This window comes from Orcinus orca, chromosome 1 (assembly GCF_937001465.1).
Source record: "Orcinus orca chromosome 1, mOrcOrc1.1, whole genome shotgun sequence".
Taxonomy (NCBI): Eukaryota; Metazoa; Chordata; class Mammalia; order Artiodactyla; family Delphinidae; genus Orcinus; species Orcinus orca.
This window is the reverse complement of record NC_064559.1, coordinates 186,423,126-186,438,762: the sequence shown is the minus strand read 5'-3', so window position 1 is coordinate 186,438,762 and position 15,637 is coordinate 186,423,126. Positions and strand designations below refer to the sequence as shown.

Genomic DNA, 15,637 nt, shown 5'->3' with positions numbered 1-15,637 from the left:
GTCATATGGTAATTCTATTTTTAGTTTTTTAAGGAACCTCCATACTGTTCTCCATAGTGGCTGTATCAATTCACATTCCCACCAACAGTGCAAGAGGGTCCTCTTTTCTCCACACCCTCTCCAGCATTTATTGTTTGTAGATTTTTTGATGATGGCCATTCGACAGACGAATGGATAAAGAAGCTGTGGTACATATATACAATGGAATATTACTCAGCCATAAAAGGAACGAAATTGGGTCATTTGTAGAGACGTGGATGGACCTAGAGACTGTCACACAGAGTGAAGTACGTCAGAAAAACAAATATCGTATATTAATGCATAAATGTGGAATCTAGAAAAATGGTACAGATGAACCCGTTTGCAAGGCAGAAATAGAGACACAGACGTAGAGAACAAACGTATGGACACCAAGTGGGGAAAGGAGGGGGTTGGATGAGTTGGGACATTAGGATTGACAAACATATACTAACTAATATGTATGAAATAGATAACTAATGAGAATCTGCTGTATAGCACAGGGAACTCCACTGTACAGTAGAAACTAACACAACATTGTAAAACAACTATACCCCAATTAAAAAAAAAGACATATATATACTTATATATATATTTACACACACACACACACACACACACACACACACACACAAAGTAAAAGGGTGGGAAAGATATATCATGTAAACAAAAACCATAGGAAAGCTGCAGTGACCAAATCAATATTGGGCAATGTAGACTTCAGAACAAAGAATATTACCAGGGAAAAAGAAGATTATTTTAAAGTGATTTCATCAAGAGGACCTACGATCCTAAATGTGTATACACTCAGCGTCAGAATTTCAAAACACATAATGCTAAAACTGATAGAACTAAAAAGAGGAAAAGAAAAATTTACAGTTTTAGAAATTTCAATTCTCCTGTCCTAGTACTTGTTAAAACAAGTAGTCAGAAAAATTAATAAAGATATAGAAGTCTTGAACAAGAATTCTTGTTCAAGACTTGAACAAGAGTTATATTTGAAATCAATAATAGAAAGCTATTAAGAAAATCTTATTATTTGGAAACAAAACAACACATTTCAAAGTAATCCATGGGTCAAAGGAGAAATCACAAGGGAAATTAGAAAATATTTTGAACCAAATGAAATGAAAAACATTTCATATCAAAATTTATAGGATATAGCTAAAGCATTACTTGGAAGAAATTTTAGAGCATTAAACATCTATATTAGAAAAGATCTCAAATTATTAATTTCAGCTTCTACATTAACTAGAGTAGAAATCAATGAAATAGAAAGCAGAAAAACTACAGAGAAAAAAATCAACAAAATGAAAAGCTTGTTCTTTGAAAAGATCAATAAGATGGATAAACCTCTAGTCAGACTGATGAGAAAAATAAAAGAGAGAAGGCACATTATCAATAATAGGAATGAAAGAGATTCTGCAGACATTAGAAGGATAATAAGGTAATATCATGAACTTTGTGACAGTAAAGTAAACAACTTAGGGGAAATGGACAAATAACTTGAAAGACACAAGCTATTAGAGCTCACTCAAGAAAAAACAGATAACCTGAAGAGCCCTTTATTTAGCAAAGAGCCTGAATCCTTGGTTAAAACCTTTCCACAAAGCAAACTCCAGGACCAGATGGTTTTATTGGTGAATTATACTAAAGATTCAAGAAAGAAATAATACCAATTCTATATTAACTCTTCCAGAAAATAGAAAAAGGAAACTCTTACCTACTCTTTTAGGAGACCTGAAGTACTCTAATACCAAAACCACACAGGGATATTTTTTAAAAAAGAAAAGATATTAAAGATAAAGGACATGGAGGAAGACAAACAACACAACACATGGAGGAAGACAAATGCAGTGAACACAGCAGAAAACATGGAGAGGAAGCGGCCAGAGGCTTGAAAAGGCTTTAGACATTGTCCCAGTGTCCTTTGTTGAATGCCTCCCAAGTGCAAAGTGGACTTTTGGAGCTAGAGTGCCTGAGTTCAGGTCCTAGACCCACTGCTTACTAGTTATATAACTTTGGTCAAGTTACCTAACTTTTCTGTGCTTCAAAGCTCCCATTTATAAATGGAGATAATGATAGAAACCCCCTCATGTGGTTGTTATGAAGACTGAATGAGTAAATACATTTAAATGCTTATAATAGTGCCTCGCATATAGTAAGCACTACACAAGTTTTTGCTGAAATAATTATTATCATACACATTATATTAGTTGGTTGTCACCTTTATTAAGTCATGATATTTGCCCTCAAAATGAACTAAGTAGTACAAGAGGTAACTATTCCCCTTATATTAATTCCCTGTGGCTGGCATAACAAATTACCACTCCGTGGCTTAAAACAACAGAAATTCATTGTCTCATAGTCCTGGAAGCCATAAGTTCACTAGCAGTTTTACTGGGATAAAATCAAGGGGTTGGCAAGGCCACACCACTGGAAATTCTCAGGGAGAATCCATTCCTGGACGCTTCCACTTTCTAGTGGCTGCCAGCTTTCCTTTGCTTGTGGTCGCATCACTCTAATCTCTGCTTTTGTGGTTATGTTATCTCCTGTGTGTGTCAACTCTCCCTCTGCTTCTCTCTTATAAGGACATGTGTGATTGCACTTAGGGACCATTCAGATATCCAGAATAATCCGTCCATGTCAAGATCATTAACTTAATCACACTTGCAAAGACCCTTTTTCCTTACAAGTATTGTTTATAGGTTCCAGGGATTAGGACCTAATTATCTTTGGGTAGCCATCATTCAGCCTGCTACACTCATCACCAGGGGTAGATTGATCTTGTGTGGAAATACAACATAAACAACATTTTTTTTTTTTTTTTTTTTTTTGCAGTACGTGGGCCTCTCACTGCTGTGGCCTCTCCCGTTGCGGAGCACAGGCTCCAGACGCACAGGCTCAGCAGCCATGGCTCACGGGCCCAGCCGCTCCGCGGCATGTGGGATCTTCCCAGACCGGGGCACGAACCCGTGTCCCCTGCATCGGCAGGCGGACTCTCAACCACTGCGTCACCAGGGAAGCCCATAAACAACATTGTTAATCAACTATACTACAATAAAAATTAAAAAAAATTTTTTAGAAAGGACATTTAGTTCTCTCTACAACAAACCTGTTAGGATATGCAAATATATTCCAAGGCACAATCTATCCACCTGGAGGTAGGTCCCAAAACTGTCAGCATAGCATCCACAGTGAACTATAACACCTCTATAACATAACATGCAAACTCAAACCTTTAAAATTATGATAAACACTACAGACTTTTTGCGGAGGGGCGAATGTTACTAGAAACTTATTGTGCCGTTTTGTGATCCAAATAAAATAGCTTATTAAAATGACTGTTAAAATCAAGAAAATTGGGAGAAACTACATTTGATGATGATAGTTATAACTAAAGGAAGGTTGAAAATAATTGGCTCACTCTTAATGACCGTGGGTACCCCCTCTCAGACCCTGCACGTTTACCCTGCACTACACAGTAGTGAAGAACTTCGCTTCTGGAATCAGACAGGCCTGAGTTCGAGACCTGCCTGTATTAGTGATATGACGGTGGACGAATCATGTCACCCCTTGGAGCCAGTTTCTTCACCTGTAAAATGGGAGTAATAAGAGTACCTGCCTCCTACAGTTGCTGTGAGGATTAAATAAGAACTCACATAATGTCCTAGCATGGAAATTAGCATATGTAATAAGTACTCGGTAAATTATAATCATAATTTATTATTATGTAATAAATACTACTCTTTCTCATAAAACTCTATCTTCTATTCTATTACAAATAGAAATATCGTCTCATCTTCAATTTATTAATTTTCAGGGGTAGAGGAGTTTTCCCTTTAGGGACTGTGATCTCATGGGTGAAAGGCCCTAATACCACAAAGAAAAAGCACAGTCAATAATGCAATCTGCAATTCTGGTATGTACATCTTTGAGGAAACAAGAAAAGAAGAATGAAGAAAGTAAGGATTTTATAAGCCAGTAAAGGACAGGAAGTAGGGTCCAAAGAGTTTAATGTGTGACCAAGGGTGCTAACATACAGCACTTGAGGTTTGGGGGAAACAAGAGAAAGTTAAGAATTTAAATAGCGAAGTCTAAAAAAGGGATGTAATAGATTCATTTTCTACAGGAATTCATTAAATGATTGGAACTTTGCGCTCTGGAGAGATGAGAGGATTGAGAGGAAGGAGGTGTGATGGGGACAGTAAATGATGAAGAGTACAGACAAGATAAACACATACCAACTCCTTTTTACACCCCAGACACCAGCACTGGGACTGAGATGAAGTAGAAGATAGACCAGGAAAGCTCAAAACTCAAGCAAGCTTTGGTTCAGGACAAAGAAAACACTGCAGGCCATTCCAAGATACGGATGGTTGTTGATCTTACATCCCTAGCAGTTAGCCCAGTACCCTGCATGTCATCAATAAATCTGGGTTGAAGGAACAAATGTAAATGTACATATGCAATAGTAAAAATACTGGCAGTAGAGGAGAAGCTGAGCTAGAGGTTCCCTTCTCATCCCAGGGTTCTGTCTCCTGTCTCACTCCTGTCCAAACCAGCCTCCACACTGGGGATGTGAGGCTCTGAAAAGAATCTGATCACGTTTCTCCTGAAACGCTTCAACAGCTCCCCATGGCCTCTGACACGAAGTCCCAATTCCTTAGCCTGGAAACCAGCCTTCTGTGTTTGACGCCGACCTACTTTTCAGCCTGTTTCTGCCCCTGCCCGAGTCATACGTCATGCTCCCGTCATGTGGGGTTACTGGAACCCCCCATGTGTACTATGCTCTCACACACACGCCCCACCTTTGCACATGCCGCCCCTCCTCTCTGAGGTGCTCTGTCTGCCTGAGGGACTCCTCATCTCAAATGTATCTTTCTCCAGAAGGTGACACTTCTAAGCAGAGCTAGGTGATCCCCCCTCTAAGCTTTCAAAACACCTTGTCTATACTTCTATTATGGCACTAAGTATGATACCATAATCGATATTTCCATGTCTGTCTTCCCTCATAAACTTCTGGGCTGCCAGGACTGGGTTCGAGTCTTCTTCATATCCCTAGCTATTAGTATGTGGGTACAGAAGCTTTAAAAGTGTGCGTGGAAAAAACGAACAGATTTTAAAGACCAAAAGTAGAAATAAAGCTTAAATACTTGGGTGAACAAGACATGGCAGGATACTAAAAGACACTTAGGGATGGGTAGGTCCATCCCTATAATTAGAAGGTTTTATCTTGATGGCAGCTACAATACTCCCCTCTAATTGTCCCTTGTTACCATGATCAGAGACAGATTTTGAGGCTGGATATACTACAGGCCTGACCCAGTATGATAGTCCCTATCTTATATTATTCCCAACCATTTCTCACACTCATTGTGCCTTTGAGAAAGCAATTTCATCTTCATACACTTTAGTGTCCCCATCTTCTGTGAAGTAACCCCTATTTCAAAATGCTCCAAAAGCCAAGTTCCTCTTTCATACTCTAATTCTCATTTTCTCTGTCTCTTACTACGTAGAATGGGAATTTTCAGTGCTAAATTAAGGATGAAAATCATCTGAGCCCAAATTTAGTGTACAACTTTGGGGAAGTTATCATACCTTTCTGTATCTCAACAGTCTCCTCCTTGAAATGCAATCGACCCTATATCCAGGAGGTCACAGGAAATAGTAAAAGGTACTTACTATGCACCTCACACGTATTAACTTGTTTAATTCTACAATCCTTCCAGGCAGGTACTATTATTATCTCCATATACACAAGAAGATGGAACACAAAGAGGGTGAAGATTTGAAGGGCTGTGAAGATCACAGCTAATGAAGGGTAGAGGCAGGGCGGGCTCTCCTGTCTGTGCTGTTAACCATGACCCTCTACTGCTTCTCTGCAGCCCAGTGAAAGGCACCGTGTACAGTACAAAACTCCAGTATATTCAAGTATAAAAAGAGACACTGAACAGTAGGCCTCGGGTATGGGGCAGTGTTGCACATTTCAATCCAAATGCATTTTACAGCCAAGAATAGACCTTAAACCACCCACCGTTTTTAGCTAAAATCAGAAGGTTCTCTTGTGATCTGGGCCATCAAGGAGATGGATTTGTGGAGATGGATCTGTCCTTCACTGTACGACACCTACAATTTAGAGGACACTGTCACTAGATGACATCCACCTTGGGGTGTGGCTTTATGGATCAACGAGTTAGGTTCTTCTCAGGAGTGATCATCCGGGAATAGAGATGCGGCAGAAGATACAATTGTGTTTATGCTTTTTCTACAGAAATCTATGCTTTAAAAAAGCATTAAATATTTAAGTCCATATCACCCTCCACTCAAAAAATTAATTTAGACAAAATTTAAGGAACATCCACTAGGTGCAGTACAATAACCTCATATTGTTCTCCAACTCTTATAGGCATATTCCCTGCTGGATAAATATTTGTTGAATGAATGAAAACTATTTCACAGACAGCTTCAGAGAAGCTCCGCATTTCCAGATGTTTCCTCAGAAGGAACGGGTGCCTTATAATAGTCACCTTTCCCCTAGAGAAAATATTCAGTCCCGCTTCAAGAGGGAGAACTTAACTCCTCAAGTCTCTAGAAAAGCCTAAAGCCACCTTTATCTGTACCCATGGTTTCTATGTCCTTCTCTTCCCCCATCAGAAAGAGAACACAGAAAGGTCAGGTTACATTGGTTTCTTGGGCCTGCACAAATTCCTGTGAGCTTCCCTCTTCTGTCAGGAAAAGTTTCCCTGGTAACCATATTTACACACTCACTTAATTCCCTCCCCTCCCTTGATTTGCCGGTTGGTATAAAAACTAATTTGCATTGAACTGCTGAAGCTTACAAGTTAATCAGTTGAACAGACTTACAAAATCTTGGAACTCGGCTTTTGGCCAAAACTGAATGTAATTCTCTTCAGTTCAAAAATTTTAAAACACATCAAATATGCATGCTGGATATTTCTGGCTATAGGTAAAGGAAAAGAAGATTCTCCTAAAGGGCATCTGGCCAATATTATTAGATAGGAAGATCAAGAGAGGAAGAGGTACCTTACTTAGTTCTGAGTTAAGCAAGATCAGCTGTGATAAGGTGCAGGAAGAGATAAGTCAAGGACCAACACAGAAAGTCTGAGCCCTGTGAAATGATGAACTCGGGCCTAAGATTCTGGGTGATCAGAGCTCAGGACCTGGGTGAAGGAATGGGATATGAATATTGAGAATGGAGCATCATTAATTCATTCGCCAAGTATTTATTGAGCATCTAACAGTGCTTGGTGCTGGGAATATAGCAGTGGATAAGTCAGACCCAGATCCTGCTTACATAAAGATATTTAGCTAGCGAACCAATGTTGGCTTCGTTATTGAATCAAGTATCTTTGGGCTAGGGGCTCATTATATAATTTCCTACAAGGGCCAGAATTGGTTTCAGAGTATGGATGGAGCAGGGACTTACAGACAGAAACAAGCTCAAGAAGTCCTCCTTGGAGAAGGTAAGCTGGCAAGTCAAGAAGGCTTTGACTTCTACGATGTTTTCTTTACACCTTCAACAACCATGATACATGAGCTTCTAGATAGGGAGATGAAGGCTGTATTTATCGTAGGGCATAAAGCCAGTTACTTCACAGTATACATATATTTTCTAAAGAATAGAGTAAAAAGTATATAAAGGTACAAGCCATTCTTAAGTATATTCAACAACCATTTATTGAGTATCTGCTATGTTCAAAGAACAGTTTTAGGAATTGAAGCTATGGATAGGAAAAGACAGAGTCCTTAGCAATTACAACAATGTGGTAAGTGCTATAATGAGATGTTAAAGCGTAGCAGAAGATCAGAGAGGAAGGATACTAATTCATTAAAAGTGAGTTGGGAAATGCTTCTGAGATGTAACACTTGAACCTTTTCTTTTTTAATTTATTTATCTTTTTATTTTATTTTTGGCTGCATTGCGTCTTCGTTGCGGTGCGCGGGCTTCTCATCGCGGTGGCTTCTCTTGTTGCAGGGCAGGGGCTCTAGGCACGTGGGCTTCAGTAGTTGTGGCACTTGGGCTCAGTAGTTGTGGCTCACAGGCTCTAGAGCGCAGGCTCAGTAGTTGTGGCGCACGGGCTTAGTTGCTCCGCGGCATGTGGGATCTTCCTGGACCAGAGCTCGAACCCGAGTCCCCTGCATTGACAGGTGGACTCTCAACCACCAGGCCACCAGGGAAGCCCCACAATACTTGAATCTTAAAAGACACAGAAGTTTGTTGTTTTAAGCTGATAAATTTGATAATTTTTCCATAGCAATAACTACTACAGAGCCTTATGGAGGCTCTGCCAGCAGCACAAATAGGAGACCACAGAGAACACCTGGCTGTTTAGACGCTTTCATGATGTACACCATAGGGCATACTCTAAATCTCTTCATATTTTTATTTTATTTATTTATTTATTTTTGTGGTACACGGGCCTCTCACTGTTGTGGCCTCTCCCGCTGCGGAGCACAGGCTCCGGACGCGCAGGCTCAGTGGCCATGGCTCACGGGCCTAGCCGCTCCGCGGCATGTGGGATCTTCCCGGACCGGGGCACGAATCCGTGTCCCCTGCATCAGCAGGCGGACGCTCAACCACTGTGCCACCAGGGAAGCCCTCTTCATATTTTTTTTTTTTTTTTTTTTTTTTTTTTTTTTTTTGCGGTACGCGGGCCTCTCACTGTTGTGGCCTCTCCCGCCGTGGAGCACAGGCTCCGGACACGCAGGCCCAGCGGCCATGGCTCACGGGCCCAGCCGCTCCACGGCATGTGGGATCTTCCAGGACCGGGGCACGAACCAGTCTCCCCTGCATCGGCAGGCGGACTCTCAACCACTGCGCCACCAGGGAAGCCCCTCTCTTCATATTTTTAATCTCACATATTCTTAGGCTCACCTGATCCATGATGGGGACAGAAAGTGAGAGTAAGCACTCTTATTCTGGGATGTGAATGACGCTGGTGATGACAACACAAACTCCATCTTGCCTGATAACCTATGCAAAGGAATCTAGGTTGGCTGGTGTTAGGACTTGGTCATGTGGTCAGCTAGTATCAAGTGGTGTCAGGACTTGGTCAGCACCTGGTCAAATGATTACTCAGAGAGACCCGGAGTGGGAGGAGCCTGGGGATGAGTAAATGCTGTTTTTGAGAGAGCAGTAACCATGAAAACCAGAAAAACTTAGTTTGTTGTCAGTTCCAAGTAGTGATTATAAAGCAAAAGTGAGAGACAATATGGAGAATTAAGCGCTTCTCGTTTTCATGATCCATACAGGTAGATGAAGGAATAGAATGGGCCAAAAAGGGAAGAGTGGGACATGAACATTCAAGGCAAATGTGGTGAACAGAGCCACATGGTTCAAACCTGCTGGACAGTCCCTGGTATGGGCACGAGTCTGGCTAAAAAGGCATCAGATCAGGGCAATTTGTATTATACCTGTTCAACCCCAATTTCTGTTTCAGTAGGTTGAGAAATGGTCTTCCTAGCTTCCTACCAATTGGGAACATCTGACTACCCAAGAAATAGAAATTAACCATTTCTTATTTAAATTGGGAGTAACAACACAATCAGGACAGTAACTCTATCCAAGAATTCTCTCATGATATGATGGGTGAGTTTCCAGAAGCCATTCTGGGTAAATAATTCCTTGCCTCTTTATCCTCTACTCTTTTCATACTGGCTCTATACTTGAAATTCCAAATATCCCCCTTTTGCCCTTTATACCAGGAGTCCAAAATGAGAAGACAGGAAAATGTGATCATGTACTATGACGCAGCAAGGACCTTAGGCTATGCAAACAAAAGGAATTACACAGCACAAAATGTTTTCCCAGCTTTAGGAGGGAATATTGATACCTTCGGGTAGAACTGGTTCCATAATTTGTGGGGCCCAGTGCAAAACGAAACAGCAGGTCCCCTTGTTAAAAAATTATTAAGAATTTCAAGACAGCAACAACAGAGCATTAAACTGAGTGTGGAGCCCTTATAAATGCAGGGCCCTGGGAGGCGACACAGGTCACATACCCATGAAGTTGGCCCTGCCTTCAGGGACAGCATAGTATGGTCCTTTCGTTGAGCTTGAGAGTCAGAGCTGGGTCCAAATTCCATCTTTGCCCCTCATTACTTATGTGAGCAGGGACTTCCCTGGTGGTGCAGTGGTTAAGAATCTGCCTATCAATGCAGGGGACACAGGTTTGATCCCTAGTCTGGGAAGATCCCACATGACGCGGAGCAACTAAGCCCATGTGCCACAACTACTGAGCCTGTGCCCTAGAGCCCACAAGCCACAACTACTGAAGCCTGTGCGCCACAACTACTGAAGCCCGCGCGCCTAGAGCCCAAGCTCCGCAACAAGAGAAGCCACCGCAATGGGAACCCCCGCACCACAATGAAGAGTAGTCCCCGCTCGCTGCAACTAGAGAAAGCCCGTGTGCAGCAACGAAGACCCAATGCAGCCAAAAATAAATAAATAAAATAAATTTATTAAAAAAATTATGCAATCATAGGCAGTTTATTTAGCCGCTCCATGCTTCCAAGAGGTTGTATGGCTGTAATCCTGTACTGTGAGGATTAAATGGGATAATGAATAGAATGTATACAAAGTGCTTAACACACAGTAAGCACTCCATAAATGGTAGCTATCTTATTATTGTTAAATGAAACGTGCGGGTAAATCTCAAAGCAGTAAGTTTAAGAAATGAATTGCTGAACTGCTATCAAGGATATGAAAGAATGAGAAGGCTATATTAGGGCAACTAAATTAATGAAGCAGGTAGGGAACAGCAAATCTTTTGCTTGACTGTTCCGCCTTCTCTAACTTCCTTCTTATTTCTCTCTTTTCCTTTTACTGCGAAACATACAAAGGGTGATCTACATGCTGTCTCCATTTCTTGCCCACATCTCATGACCCCATCCTCTTTAATCTGGCATTTAATATCCCTATGGCCATCCCCCATGGAATTGAAGCTATTATTTTCAAAAAGTCACCAATGATCCCTGTTGGGATATAATGGACATTTCCCAACTTTTTCTGTAACATTTCATACTGCTGACCAATCCCTCCAGCTCGAAACCCTCTCTTTGCTTCACTTCTGCGATACTATACCCTCATGGCTAAGAGCATGTCTAACAGGCCTTGCATCCATCAGGTACATAAATAAATGATCGTGAAGAGAATGCATTCGTTGGGTGAAGAAATGAGATGGTTCTTCTGCTTCTCTGATATTCCTTATTTTTCACCATACTGACCCCATTTCTTCTTCCTACCTCCCTGCATGTGGGCAACCTCCACTTTCCAGCCTTGGTCCTCTACACCTCCATTTCTATGCTGTTATACCGCTAACAACTAAGTGGGAACTAAGCTAATCTCATGGCTTCAATTATCACCTACGTTATAAGACTCCCTGACTTCTCTCTTTTGAACACTAGGCCCCCCCACCAGTTCCAAATATTCTGGGGATCCATCCACTTATAAATTCCAGTATCACCTCAAGAGACCTAGCACTTGGCTTTTCCTCTCCTGTCCCGAACTGCCTTTTCTTTCCGTCTGTCCTATTTCTGTTGATCTTGTCGCCTATGTTCAAGGCTACATTTGATTCTTCCTAATTTCTTGTCCTCCATATCTATCAGTCAGAGTCCCTTCATGTTTCCTTTATAATACTCATTGAACCTATCTCTTTCTATTTTCACTGCCGTCACCCGAATTCAACCCCTTATCCCCCTCATATCTAAACTATTCAAATAACCTGCTAATTGGTTGTACAGTTCTTTCTATCCCTACTAAAGTTTATTCTCCACATTGTTGTTGAGAATCTTCATAAAATACTACTTTTATAAGCACACACTTCCTAACCAAACATCTTCAGACTTTCCATCATATGGGATAAAGTTCTAACTCCTTAGTTCAGCATTAATGCCTGTTAAAATCTGGCTTCAAGCAACCCTTCCAATCTTACAACTTCTTTAGTTAAACCTTCTGATCTTGCCACATTGGTCAGTTTTATCAACTGACCCCTGAAAACTTTCTTCCATATTCCGGTCCTGTGTTTTATGAACATTTTTTTCCCCATCTAGAAATCCCTCCCACTTTCCTTCTCTATATAACAAAATCCACCATGTCTCTGAAAAAAGCCTTCCTGGATAATCATAGTCCACAATGATCTTTCTCTTTTTTCAACTCCTATAATATCATACCTTTAGCACTTTGAAAATTTACAGAAGAATTGCTTTACGCTGAATCCTCACAAGTATACGAAGTAGGTGGCATTATTACAGATAAAGAAACAAAGTCAAATAACATGTCCAAGTCACACAGCAAGTAACTGATAGAACTGGGATCTGAATCCTTGTTTAGCTGAGAATAATCCCCGGACTACACTATCCCTCTCATTTTCCTATCTCTTCCAAAGCACAAATACAGCACAGTATTTACACACAAGCAGGTGCTCAGTAAACATGCTGATTGAGAAGACTGCTTAAATAGCACCCGTGATTCTCCAGCACTTAGGAATTGTCAATCTCAGCAGACCACATTAGGCATATCCCCCCAGTGTCACGTTCTTTATGAGGCTTGATCTGTAATTGAGTTCAAGATGGGGTATTTGCCAAAAATTCACCATGATCCATTCTAAAAATAAATTTTGGTTCAAGCAAAGCTAAAAGGCTGTTATCTGAATCAAACATTAGGTGAGTTTTGGGGATGAGGTCTACTTTACCACGTCTGGGCCCATCCTTGCTCTGTTTCCAAATGGTCAGGAAGTAAAAATAGGCTGGCTAAATTGATGGCTTATGAGGTAAAATGGACTATCTATAGTTCTAGAAGTGGAGGCTAAGGCAGCAGAACAGGATTTTCTTTGCTCTGGTAGCTAAGACCTTAGTAAAAGAAGCCTAATAAAAGTGAATCACGAGTGGAAACTGGATCAAAAGACGATAATAGTAAGGAGGGAAAGAGAACAGAAAGAAGGAAGTACTGGAAATAGTCTATTGAAGAGATGGTGCTGTCCTTTTCTGCAGTTGCTTTAAGCTGTCAGATCCAGCCCCCGCTCTCCAGGGCTGGCACCACTAACAGCAAGTTCTATCACCTCTGCATGATTCATGGTCTCAGTCCCAAACTGCTTGTCCTGACCCATATCACAGTCCAGATCCTTCCAGCTTCTGATCTGCTTACTCATTTCCCAAGGTCTCACAAATCTGACCTCACAGATTTGACATTCAGCATGGCTTCCCTGGGTATGACCCATGTTACTCCCTTATTGTATGGTTTAGATTTGCCCTCCTGGGATGATGCCTCTAGCGCCATACCTATGCCCAGTTTTCCACCCCTCTACCTTGGAGCTACAGCCGCATTTTCACTGGAAAATGTGGTGGGAATTAGAAATTCTAGGTTACTTTATCGAGGAAGGAAAAAGGCCATGGCTGCACTATAAAGCCATTGCCTAGAGATACCATGCTCCTTAAGTGTCTGTATTCACAGTTTCCTCTGCTTTGGCTGCCCTTCCTGTTCTTCCCAATATTCTCTGCAAGGCAAACTCCTATTCATCCTTCAAGACCTTAAACATGTTTTTCTCTGGAAAGCCTTCCTGGATCCTCTCAGACAGTTAATTGTTCCCTCCTCTGTGCTTCTTCATGTACACATCTATTATGCTGTTATCACTTTTACTGGCAATTTTATTTCTGTTTCTCCCACTGTTTCTTTGAGGACAAGGACTAATTATCTTATTTATCTTTGCATCCCCAAGACATAGCAGAGTGCCTGGCAAACAGCAAGAGTTTGTTGTTGTGTGATAAAAGACATCAAGAGCAACATGAAAGTGCAATTTGCACTTCACTTGCAAAAATCAAATTGGTTCCTGGTACTTTGCATGTGTAACCACATTCTTCCTTGATTTAGAAGAAAGGACTTTAGCCTCATAAAGGAAATTCTACTGATATCACTGGCACATTAGCCAGTTTTTCCTCTGCACTGGTGATAGAAACATCCCCCCTCCCCCACACACACACTTCCGAGAAGCTCCCAGGGCAAGCTTAATATTAGTGGCACATGGCCCATCCTACCATTTCTATTGTAGTGAAAGCTAAATTACACTATAAGCCTAATGCTGCCACCAATCTTAGTGAATTGGTGGTGAGGGGGGTGGGTAATTAAAAGAACACACTTCTGTAGCAGACCTCGGAGGAGGATGAGGGAGAAAGACGAATTTAATCCTGGCCTTATAAAAAATTTGTTAGAAACTCACGCAAAACAGCCGCTTCCTCTGGACATGACAGACCCGATCCAGGTGTCCAGCAGTGACCTTTTCCCATGAGTGTCAGGTCATCACCCAGCACAGAAAACAAGGGGCCAGTGCCTTTCTTGGGCATCCCTCCTTCTGAAACCTGGCAAATCGTGGGGCCTGCCTTTCCTTTAGGGGATTGTCCGCTCCTCCCTGCACCGACAATCCCCAGGTCCCTTGGATGGTGGCCCCCAAGCACCTCTCTTGCCTTCGTCCCACCGGGGCCCCAGCTTGACTCCGGGTCAAAAGTGCCGGCGGCTGGACTGTCAGGTCGCGGCTGGGGAGGGGGCGCCGAGGTCAGGCCCCACCCCTGGGTCTCCTCGCACTCTGCGGGATGCGCGGAGGAGACGCAGGCCGCGCAAGGCCACGGGCTGCTGAGGCTCGGGCCTCTGCGCGGGAGGGGCTCAACGACCCGAGAAACAGCGCGAGTGCCGGTACTTCAGCAGCTACCCCGCAGCCTCCCGCAAGCCCTGGCCTCGGAGCTGCCCCGCAGCCCTAGCCTCGGCTGCGTCTCGGCCCCCGGGCGCGGTGCGGCCGGTCGATCCGCCGGTCTGGGCTGCTCGGCCTCCACCGCGGATCCCGGGTCGGGCCGCCGCCGCCTGCCGGCCGGTGCCCACGGCAATGCCCCGCCCCGCGCGGCCCGGCCCGGCCGTGACAGCTGGGTGCCCAAAGGGTTAAGCCGGCAGAGCTGCGGCCCAAGTGCCCCGCGCGCTGCAAGTCCGCCGCGAGCCGGCCCCAGCGCGCACGCGCCCGCCCGTTACCTGCGGTCGCGTTCGCGCTCCTCCTCCACCTGGCCGCTCTCTCCCGGGGGCCGCCCCTCAGCCCGCCCCCTCGGCTCGGCGCCGCGCACCCTGCTGGCTACTCGGCCAAGGCCCGGGGAGGAGGGGCGTGGGGGCGATTACCATATATTAGCATACCAGCGTGCATCACGTGGCGTCTCCAGCCAATGGTCATTCTGGAAAGGCGGGGATTGGGCTGAACACGCCCAGGTGCTGCTCCGGGCCTGAACCGGTGGCCACGGCAACGGCTGGGAGGGCGGGGGAGTGGGGAGGCACAGAGCATCTCCCCTACCTGAGCTCCTTGTGGAGGCATCCGCACGTTTCCCACCCCGCGGAAGGAGAGGGGCTGAATTTGGCTCCTCTCAGAAGGATTCAGATTCAGCAGACATTTATCGTGCATTTACCACGTGCCTAACACTTTTCTGCAGAATGTGATTCTCGGGATAACCCTGTGATGTCGGGACTATTAACCTCACTTGATAGAAGGGAAAGAGGAGGCTCAGGGACGGTAGGTCACTCACCCAAAGTCACACAGCCACACTGAATGACAGAACTGGAGATCTGAGCC

At 43.5% G+C, this 15,637-nt stretch overlaps 1 protein-coding gene across 3 annotated transcripts in view; it reads right to left on the bottom strand.

Moving 5' to 3' along the window:
• The window catches only part of PHC2 (polyhomeotic homolog 2), a 102,524-nt gene extending 87,549 nt beyond the window's left edge, over nt 1–14,975 (bottom strand). The window contains exon 1 of one of the 3 annotated variants that reach the window (XM_049706031.1): nt 14,255–14,975. The gene's annotated coding sequence lies outside the window, so the exon portion shown is untranslated. The remainder of the gene's footprint in view (nt 1–14,254) is intronic. The other 2 variants (XM_004266492.4, XM_049706032.1) reach the window with 2 other exon arrangements.
• Between the last annotated feature and the right edge of the window lie 662 nt (nt 14,976–15,637).